Below are 11,147 nucleotides of genomic sequence, written 5' to 3'. Positions count from 1 at the left end.
TTCAGCTCTCCCTGAAGATTTGTCACTGACTCAGCTCAGCACATCATCTCTAGATGAGACTTGTTTATGACCGTAACGGTTTGCTTTGGGTAAATTAGCCCTTTGGAAAATTCTATTGTCAGTTAAGTTTCTGTTTCCTCCTACGTTCTTGAGCAGACTCTGAGCTGAGCCCACACTCACACTGACACATTTCTCGCCCTTCTCACACTGGGTACGCCGTGGAGCTCCTCCGAGAGCTGCATTTTGATTTGTATGCAGAGATAGTCATATGTTTAACGCCAAGGAGTTCTACCACTTTTATAGCAAATCTGAAAATTTTCACTTTCTTACCCAAACCAAAATGAAACTGTTTGCCCAGGATGAGCCAGGGTGGTGGTGGGGTGGTGCATCTGAATACACTTTTAAAGTATTCCTACCAATATGCTCCATACAAACAACTTGTACATTGGCTCTGACGGTATCTTTTCAGCTGCTTGAATGCAACCTCCATCTCAGAAATCCCACGGCTATTGGTTATTAGGGGGCTGTCTCAAGACAAAGGTCACCTTCAACCTCTTTTTTTACAGTTTTCTCCTGAATCTTATTCATGGCTTGTGAAAGAAACAAACTTTGGGCTTAGACAGACCTGTGGTAGTAGTGTTTTTCTAAGAAAGATACTCTAATGAAGGTATGCTAGTGCAAAACATATAGATGTGTGGTAGTACTGGGTTTGGATTGCTACGCTTGTGTCTGGGTGTGAACCCCTACTTCCGAGAGGTTTGGGGCATCAGAGTTGGGATTTTTGGATCAGCTTATTAGGAAGCTGGGACAATCACAAGTCTGGTTGTGATTTGCAGTTGTGTGAGTCTCTGAATTCTGGGGGCTAGTTTGGGCTTGTCTCTAGGATCTGGGAAGCATTAATCAAAAATACATGTTGTAACTGCCGAAGCCAGCTGCCAGAGCATTTGTGTAATTGATTTCATTTTGCTTTCTGGTTCTTGTCTTAAGGGCATTGGCTAGAGGACACACATGGTCTATTCACTCACCTGGACACACGATCATTATGTTTTGATTCTCTTCTATACCAGTATCAAAACAGCCCACTGCCTATCCTCCATCTCAGGCTTCCTGTATTTTTTAATATTGGGCCTGTCTCACTTGATGCTATGGTCAAACTTCCATTGACTTCACTGAAAGCAGAATTTGGCAATTAATTTTAACTGGCATAGACTTCTTATTAAGTAGCACACAATATTTTCTATGCCAACTGTATAGCATTCGCATCTAAGAAATTGTTTAAGGGAGAGAAGTAGAAAGATGGCTGTATAAAGGCATAAGCCTTAAGAGAAACAAAATATCTGTAAGAAAAAGGCAGAGACATGAAAAGACATGTAATCTTTTCATGAAAGGAGGAGACTTGCACTCAGGGGATTTGGATGCAACTTTTAGTTAGATCAAGGCTTCCTGTATACCTGTAGGCATTTTGACACTTTCTGTGATTTCTTTCCCATCTATAATACATGGGTAGCAATACACATAGTATTTTTGAAGTAATTGCTTGCAAATTGGTTTAGAGAGCCTGAAGTGGAACACAGTTTATAAATGTAATGCAATATTATTACTGTTGTCACATAAATTGAAAAACTAGCTTAGTCCATCAACTTAATTTGTCACCAAAGCCACATGTATGGCAGGGTTTCCAACATTACTTCGAAAATCATCTTGAAAGTGAAATGTCATCCTTCAGCAACTGGCACGTCTATCTCCTTTCGTCTTCAGGGAATAAGACTCTGAAAATTTCCATGTAGTACAGGTTTGAAGGCTGATGGACACTGGCTGTGTAAGAGAATTTGGAGAGTGCTTGTTCGTGTCTAATCAGTCTTATGACTTGTAATATACTGCAAACACTTGTTAAACTGCCTGCTAAAATTCTTTGACCAAGTCACAAACAGCCTGGATACACCTCAGCACCTAATAATCCAGTATCAGTTTGGCAATGTACGCTGTCCGACCACCAGCCGGTGCCAGGCGAGCGTGTTTTATGTCTTGCACTGACAGACAGAGTGTAGGTAGATTGCTCTACCCAGACACCTGAACAAAGACAGAGTTGTTTTCAAAGAAAGCTACACATGGTTGAACTGCAGATACGTATCATTAGAAACAACAAATTTCTGGAAAATAAACTCAGTAGATTGGTGACCAAGATTAAAATGAAATGCAGGTGTGTTGCGGTGAGAATGCTGACTAATGAAGAGCTGGCTTAGCTGTAGCAGCTAACGAGTCTATCTTAGACGCTGTTCATGCAGTAACAGGCACTAGATGGTGAGTCTGGCTGCTCTTGCACTGTGGGACGTGGGATTTGGGATTTAAGGGCTTCCTATTTAGAGGCATCTTTCAGAGCCAAGATCTGGCCTCTACCGCTGTTGATTTTGGCCCACGTTAGAATCACAGATTAGGAGAGACCTCAGGGAGTTATTTTGTCCAATCTCCCGCTCAAAGCAGAGTCAACCTGATTTGTGACCAGGTATCTCTGGGCTTTGTCCAGCCGGCTGTGCTGGTTTTGGCTGGGATAGAGTTAATTTTCTTCATAGTAGCTAGTATGGGGCTGTGTTTTGGATTTGTGCTGGACACAGTGTTGGTAACACAGGGATGTTTTCGTTACTGCTGAGCAGGGCTTACACAGAGTCAAGGCCCTTTCTGCTCCTCACCCCACCCCACCCCACCAGCGAGGAGGCTGGGGCTGCACAAGAAGCTGGGAGGGGACACAGCCGGGACAGCTGACCCCAGCTGACCAAAGGGCTATTCCATACCATATGGCGTCATGCTCAGCATGGAAAGCTGGGGAAGAAGAAGGAACAGGGGTAATGGCACGATGGCGTTTGTTTCCCCAAGTAATGGTTACGTGTGATGGAGCCCTGCTTTCCTGGAGATGGCTGAACACCTGCCTGCCCATGGGAAGTAGCGAATGAATTCCTTGTTTTGCTTTGCTTGCATGCGCAGCTTTTGCTTTCCCTATTAAACTGTCTTTATCTCAACCCACGAGTTTTCTCACTTTTACTCTCCTGATTCTCTCCCCCATCCCACCGGGGGGGAGTGAGCGAGCGGCTGCGTGGGGCTGAGTTGCCGAGTTAAACCATGACACCGAGTCTTGAAAATTTCCAAGAACAGAGATTCCACAACTTCGCCAGGCAATCTCCCGTTCCAATGCCTCATTACCCTCATAGTGGGGAATTTTCCTTTATATCCTATTGGAACCTGCCCTATCTCAATTTATGAGCATTGTTTCTAATTCTCCTGCCATACACTTGGGTTGTATCAGTAATCTCCTCTTCAGTACTTTAAGGCTGCTGTTAGGTCCCCTAACTCTTTTCTTCTCTGCGCTAAACAAGCCCAGTTCCTTCAGCCCGTCCTGACAGGTCACGCACTCTGTGACCTGTGAGGACACATCTGGCCATCTTGGTGACTCTCTGCTGGACTTGCTCAAGTTCACCTACATCCTCCTCATACTGGGAATCCCCAAACTGTTGACTTTCTTACAAAAGGAAAGGAAAGGGAGCAAGAACTCTTCCTATACCTATAATGTACCTTCTGGGTTATGTATCTGCTTTCTCTTTCCCAAGAGTAAGCAAAGTGTAAGACAGCAGAGAGAACATTACTAAGGTTTCCAAACCTCATGTCCACACATTCTCACTGACCAGAGTAGCCCTACAAATTGGCTGTGATTTTGAATTGCAAGAGTAATTATGATCTTCTCTGTGACTGATAAGGGGCTAAATCCGATGTGGAGAATCCAGTCAGAGGGAGACAGAGGAATAGAGCCATATAGGTAATGGAATATCCTTAAGAAAACTGTATATTCCAAGGTGCCTGGAGATGGAAATATAGGGAATGTGTCATCTCAGTGCGTCTTTTGGCCCCCCATGTTTGCTATAGGGTTTAAAGGAGGGGACTGCACAGCACCAATTGAGCAGGTGACCTGGCCCCCTTGAAGAATGAAGGGGGAGAAAAAGTGTCTGTAAAGAAGGATTATCTTACATATAATTAATTTAACTGTCACTAAAGCTGCAGATATGGCAAGATTTCAAACATCACTTGGAAAATTTTCTTGCCATGTCACATAATAGAAATATTTTTCATCACAAATTGATGCATCTATCTCCTGTCATCTTCAGGTAGTGAGCGTATGAAACTTGATATGCAGACATTTGGTGTGTTATTTGGAATGGAAATGAAGTATAGAATCGCTTCTCTAGATGTATTCCGAGTACTGATTATTGGTGAACTTTAAACAAATTTGCTGTTGGATATTTCAGGAGATTAATTTTGTTTATCTATTTTGTTAAGTTATACTTGATTTTAAATCCACACCAAATTCGTATTTACAGCAATTGTATATGCTGTAGAGTTAATATTAAATGTGAACAGTATTTTAAATTATTATTTATGTGGGATCTTCTCTTGCATAATTATATGTTAGTTGGGTTTTCTTTTTTTTATCATGTTGTAAAAATTTATTCTCTAAGACAGAAACTATATTTAACATCCTTCCTACCAATACATGTGTAACACTGCCATTATCGGCTACCAGGTTTGCAGTAAAACCAATGGTTCAAGGCCATGTAGCGTAAGGGTGTGTAACATTGCTTTCTGTGCTTACTCCATCTATGTAGTATTTCTCTCAGGGATCTGTCTGCTGACCCTGGCCAAGAAGCAAGGCTTATTTTGTTGGGCATGGTACAAACGTATATTAGATGATGTATCTTTCCAGAAACAATTTTCTTTCAGTAAAATGATGGGTGAATTCACTTCTCAAGATTAAAAGTACAGCTACCTGATTTACCTTACAATATTTTTCATATGACATTAATAATAGATTTTCTGTAATCTCTCAAAATCTCACCATGTCATTGTAACTGTTTATTAGCTTAATAAGAAATACACACTTTCAACTTTTGACTTGAATTTTGGCAAGCTGACTTACCCCATCTGAAGCTGTAGTCTTATGTTTTACCGTATTTTAATATTTTGTATTTTAATAAATATTTAAGTACACCTTAACACATTTTAATAAGATTTAGAAAATGAGGCTAAAATAAGGTTCAAGAAGTCATCTGATCCTTTCCCCACCTCAATTTAAAATCAGCCATACCTGAGTTATTCCTAGCAGATATTTATCGCACTTAAAAGAGCAGCACAGCCAGGATAGGTTTCATAGCTGAAGCTGAAAGTACAAGGAAGAAATAGGAACTGAGCATGTATGCACAGTGCAGTCCTCCTTATCTGCTGTGGTAACGCACAACCTACACAGAGATGCTACTTGTAAAGTATATATATATATAAAAACTGCATTTTTCAGACCAAATAATTCTCTAGGTTGATAAATTGGAATAGAGGCTGTGCACTCTGGTTTTGGTTCATCTGTTGGGACTTCCCCATCGGTTTGCTCACTTGGCTATGAACTGAGCAAATGAAAAGGCCAGCATCTGATTGCTTTCAAAGCTCCAGAAGTTAAGGGATCTGTGTAACAGTGCCAATGCCCAGCTCCATCCTGATGGATGCACGGTCAATTAATTGGAAGTTAATAGTTGCTTCACATTGTTGTACACCTTGGCTGCTGCAGAGGTTCTCTCACCCGTCACTGCCTCTGAGCAGAGAGTCAGCTGGGCAGGGCTGGCAGCAGCTGGGACTCACCCAGGACTCGAGCAGATTTGGTCAGGTTTGATCTTTCTGTAGCCAACCACCAAGGCAGCTGCATCCATCAAAAGCTGGTAGCTTCATGAAAACAGTGCAGGTATCCAGTTGCCGTTCTGCCTTACTCACTTTCATGTATAGATGCTTCATGTATAGAGATACTCCATGACTGGGGTAAATGAGAGGACACCTGTGGGCTCCCGTGGCATTACAGTAAAGCCATTCAGTGCCCCCAGTACTTTCTACCTTTGCATTTCTTAACCATGAGGCTTGAAGTGTGGGCAATAGCAGGTGCCTCCCAGAATCCTGGGATACTTGCCACAGTCGACAGACAGGCTTGAAAGATAAAATACAAGCCTTCACTTTTCTCAGATAAGTTTTGCAAGTTGTTTGACAAATACTCCTCTACCTTGACATGTACCATTAATTTTTAGCTTTTTCTAGCTAAAACACTGCCCTGTAAAACGCAAACATTAGCAATGACTTTGTCTCATTCCATGGAAATCTGTCATGCTGTTACTGTGTCACGTATAACTTGCCTATATACCATCTATCTTGCCATTCATGGAGAACTCTAGGCAGCAACTGGTCATGACTGGGCTGTGAAATGTATTGCTCCCTGGCTGTGTATTCCCAGATAAATGATCCCAAATGATTCTTCCCGCACCTTCAGCTCACCAAAAAGCTATTCTTTTTCTTCTTAGATCTGTAACACATCACTACCATGCTACCCTTGGGTAGGTCTACTACAAAGCGTTTAGATCTAGCCACAAAGCCACCTGAAAGGTTTCCACTTGTGCAGCATGCCTTCGGAGGCAGGGAGCCCACATGGTAAAGGAATGCGCCATGCTGTTTGTGCAGGCTCACCACTCCTTTCTGGATGAATATTGTTATGTTGCTTGTTGAAAAGCGCTGGCAGCATGAATAAGGTGATCCATCAACATGGCTGTGTAAAATTTATGCTCACACGGTTCTAGGATAGAATTGTTGTATTTCATTGAAACTTGGTGGGTTTTAGAAAACAACACTTTTTCTCTGAACGACTAATGATTTGAAAAGGATGCTCCAAAAAGCTATGGAAATGTTCTCATTTTCCAATGGCTCTCTTTGTGAAGGTCTACTTATTCTTTACCACACCCTTCTAAGCCCTTGAAGGCTTTTAACCCCTGGATGTCTTTACCTCTTGGGTACTTCTCCCTTCACACCTGATATACATCCTGGCCATTTTCTGCTCAGAGAGTAGTGACGAGGGAAAAACAGGGCATGTAGGTTTTGGCAAAATGAACTTGCACCTAGAATCTGCTGTTACTGGGACTATACCCAAATCTGAGCGCCTGCTATGTGTCTTACTGGCCTGGATTTTTGATCCCTCTTGACTGTCATAAAGATGTCCTTGTCTCTGCTCTGCCAGGTTACAAAGCGCTCCCTATAGAGCAGAAGCTAACTGCTCTTAATCTATGGGAATGCAAATGTACAGAAGAGACACCTCACTTCTGTCTGATAACAGGAGTTGGAATACACATTTTTACTGAAGTGTAGAAATAGGGTTAGGTAATACTTGTCATTAGGCCAGATGATGTGATAGGATCCTTGTCATGTTATACATAGGGGCTGTACTCTTGCATTCAAAAGCTGTGACAGCAGCAGAGAAATCCAGTGGCTTACTTGATAATCAACCAAGCCTTCAGCTCCCAGAAATCAGTATTGATCCATCAGCTCCAGTTAACTATGCTTGTTTACATCCATTATGTGAAAATATTTTGAATTTGTTCATTTATTGGTTACTAGTTTAATAAAACATGCTAGCACCTGCCGTCACCTCCTCAGTCAACAGAAGTCCCAGGGCTATTTCCTGTCCATCCAATCTGGCATTTAATAAAACCGTAACTAGATTTGCAGCTCTTTAAGAACTCGGGTTTGGGTAATGAACCTTCAAAGCTGCTCACGGGTGCCAAGTTGTGGTTCACAAGGAATTCAGGGGCATTACACCCAGGGCTGGCTTTGCATGCCTTTCAGGCATAACTGGAGAAGAATGTTAAATCCTTTCCTAAATAAGCAAGAGAGACGGCCCTAGCACAGGGCATCCTCTGGATCCACAGCAATTACATCTGTACAGCTTTCAGCACTCCATCCTTTTCTAACAGCCTTCTTCCTTCCTAATGAAGGGGAGAAAAGGAAAGCAAAAAGAAAAACACTTGCAGGACTCAATACATAGAGAATCATGTTATCCCTCGTAAATCCAAATAACTCCATGGGCTTGAACAAAGAATTAAGGTGGATTTAGCTAGCTCTGGAGACACTTGGCTTCTGAATTCTTTTCAGCAGTCTATTCCTCATGCAACCAAAGAGGATCTCTTTACATCAGCAACGTTTAGTGAAGAAGCTGTTCTGTAATGTCAGTAGCTTTCGTCAGAGGCTACAAGGAACGTGAAAGACTCAGAGCAGGAGTGTTTGATGGACCTTACTCAAGGTGGAAGTACTGCAGCTGAAGACTCAGTTTCCCTGGTAAATGAATACAGTGAAAGAATTTCCTAGCATCAGTCTCTCATTGTCTCCCTTCACTCATCTGGGCAACTGATAAAACATTTAATTTCAGGAGCACTTAACAGGTTAAAAAGAAAAAAGTTGATACTAAGATAAAGTTATTTGTCCAGGACCATGAAATACTAATTTCATTGAATCAGTGAGTCCTAGATTACATCAGACCTGATTCTAGCTTAAAAGAGGCTCGTTTGTACTGCACATCCAGAAAAGCGTACGTGGATTTTATATGTGTCTGAGAGCTGGCTCTGTGCTACAGAACTGGACTGGTAGCAATTTGCCCTATTTTTAGCTAAAAGTTTCACAAGTGTCAGTTATTATAGATCGACAACACTATAACTCCATACTTGAAATTAGTACAGGTGTTATGGGTGCAAACTGTTCTGTACACAGGGGTAAACTCGAGGCAAACAGAGGGGTTTTTCTATATAGTAGATTAGCGTGGGGAATTGGAAGTGTAAATATTAGTGGCTTGGTGAAACTGCTCTTCCCCAAAACTTCCCAGAACTTCCAGATGCCCTGAGATGTCCGTAAGTGGTAACAAAGAGAAATCTGCATCCACGTAATTTCTAATTTCTTGGGCTTTGCAAGAAACTCGATCCAGCTATTCCATGATTATCCTGGTAGGCAAGTTGGTTAGAAGCATCAGGCACCAGAGCAGAGAGAGGAGGGCTCTCCCTGGCACGGGGACTCCCTCTGCTCTGTGAATTGTCCTTGACTTACTAGACATCCTCAAGGTATTTTACATACACGAGACTCCAAATTGTTTATGTGTTACTTTTCACTACACATTTATGAGCACTGAAAGTAATGACACCTGTCCTCTTTTTAGAGACAAGGAAACTGGAAGTAAAATGTGGCTCATCCAAAACCATCACTCACAATCTCGGTCAGGATTAGAAGTCTTTGAGGAAAAAACACAGCTCTTCAGAGAAAAAAAGAACTAAAAGGGAGGCTTCCTGCCTCCAGATGTATTGTCCATTATGCTGCCCAAACTCCTTTAAAAAATTATTGGCATCACTGATCCCTATGCTAATGAATTCTGCCTTTCTCTATGTAAAGGGAGTATTTCCTTTCACTGGTAAATGACAATTTTTCATTAAATGTCTCTCATATAATGAGAGATAGTACAAAAGGAAAATAAATTACTTTGTTACTTTTGTAGCTTTGTATGTAAGGCTGCTCAGGACTCAGGGGAGGATAAAATGACAAGACTGAGAATTCTAAATCTCTTTTATGGGCAAATCACTTTTCTCTGTCTAATCATTTTCACTATCATTCTACACTGTTCCTGTTATTTCAAAAGTGACTGAAATGAGCATAATAATGAAAACAAGTGTCTTCTGTATGTGTGATGACACGACAATCTTTTCATATGACTTCTCTGGTTTTGTTTCTCGTAACACCATGCAAATGGGCACTCTTTGTAGGATCTAGCAACATAACACGTAGGATCAAGCACTTCAGGGTCCTTGTTTGTCAGTGGTGAATTTTTTTTAGCTACCTATTCATGTAGCTTAATTAGCTAGCTGTCTCTGAAAGTTTTCAACCTTCTTTAACCTCACCTAGTCTAGGTGACAAAATTTATAATGAAGTCCTCTCACTCTCCATTTCCTTTCTTAGAAGGTTAATAATTTAACAATATTGCTACCTTGCCTGCTACTCAGCTACTGAAATTGTAACTAAAGTCTCTACCAAAGCGGAGGAGACTTGCCACTCGTGGATATGGTGTTCCATACCCTCCTCACAAATTATAGGGAAGATACCAGATGTTTCTAGGTGAGCATTTTGCTCCTGATCGGGTCATCAGACACATCAATCAATGCACCCATAGCTTCGCTGCGCTGCAACAACAGCAGGTTAATTTGTAATTGTTGTTCTACGCCATACAAAGCAGAATGTGCCTCTGATTACCTGTGAAGTTACATTAACACGCAGCTTTATTTTCAGCTCCGCTTGCGTTAACAACACTAAAGGCCCATTTGCTTTCTGCGGTCCAGTGGCAAAGAGAAAGCCACCTGCCCGCGCGCTGGGGATGCCGCAGCTGGTCTCACAAAGCAGCAGCTTCGAAAAGAAGAGAAAACCCACTCATAATTCAGTGCCTTAAGGTCGTTTTAGAGGACCGATGGGACCCACCTACCTAAACTCAGCTCCAGCATCAAGGTCTAAGAGAAAACTCCCAGCAAAGACTCCACATGGAAGAACCCTGCAGTAGAGTCTTGCATTCTTCAAGGAGAAAGAGCCACCCTCTCAGATATATTTTTAACTGACTGTTAACCATAAAACCTCAAGTACTTACCTATTGCTTAAGTTTTTTTTCCTGACGCAACAACAGCATAGAAAATAAGGAGGGAGGAAGCTTCCTACACCTCTGCAACTGTCTCCATCTGACAGAATTCTCTCGGCACGCCCAGGATGGGATTGATGCAATGTAAGGGAAATTTTGGAGCCTTATTGTAACTGACAGTGGCTCGGGAAAGCACAGTTACTCTTTCAGCTACTACTTGGCACCAACACAAAAAGTAACTTCTATCTTTCAAGATTTCCAGATTCAAATTATCTCCAATTTTTGTGGTGAAAGGGAGAAAAAAGTACACCCAAATAAATGTCCAAGATGTTCAAGAAAAGCAAAAGCTTCCTATCCCAGAAAGACTTGAACAACCTCTATAACTACTTGTGTGACTCATTACTGTGTATTACTAGTGTGTATTAAAAATTGTGTAAAAAATTTGTCAAAATTGTCAAATTGTGTCAAATTTGTCAAAACTTGACCAACGTTTTGTTGGGTTTTTTTAAGTTAGAATGATGGGGAAGGTGTTTTTTTTCCAGGAATGGTCAAAGTTATCAGAGTCGAAGTCACCACCCAAAAATGGGCTAAATCGGACCCTTACCCCGAAGCACCGCGCAAAGAGCACACCTTCTCTTGCCCGCGCTAA

This window comes from Ciconia boyciana, chromosome 3 (assembly GCF_034638445.1).
Source record: "Ciconia boyciana chromosome 3, ASM3463844v1, whole genome shotgun sequence".
NCBI lineage: Eukaryota > Metazoa > Chordata > Aves > Ciconiiformes > Ciconiidae > Ciconia > Ciconia boyciana.
The sequence above is the reverse complement of the archived record's forward strand: the minus strand, read 5'-3'. Positions refer to the sequence as shown.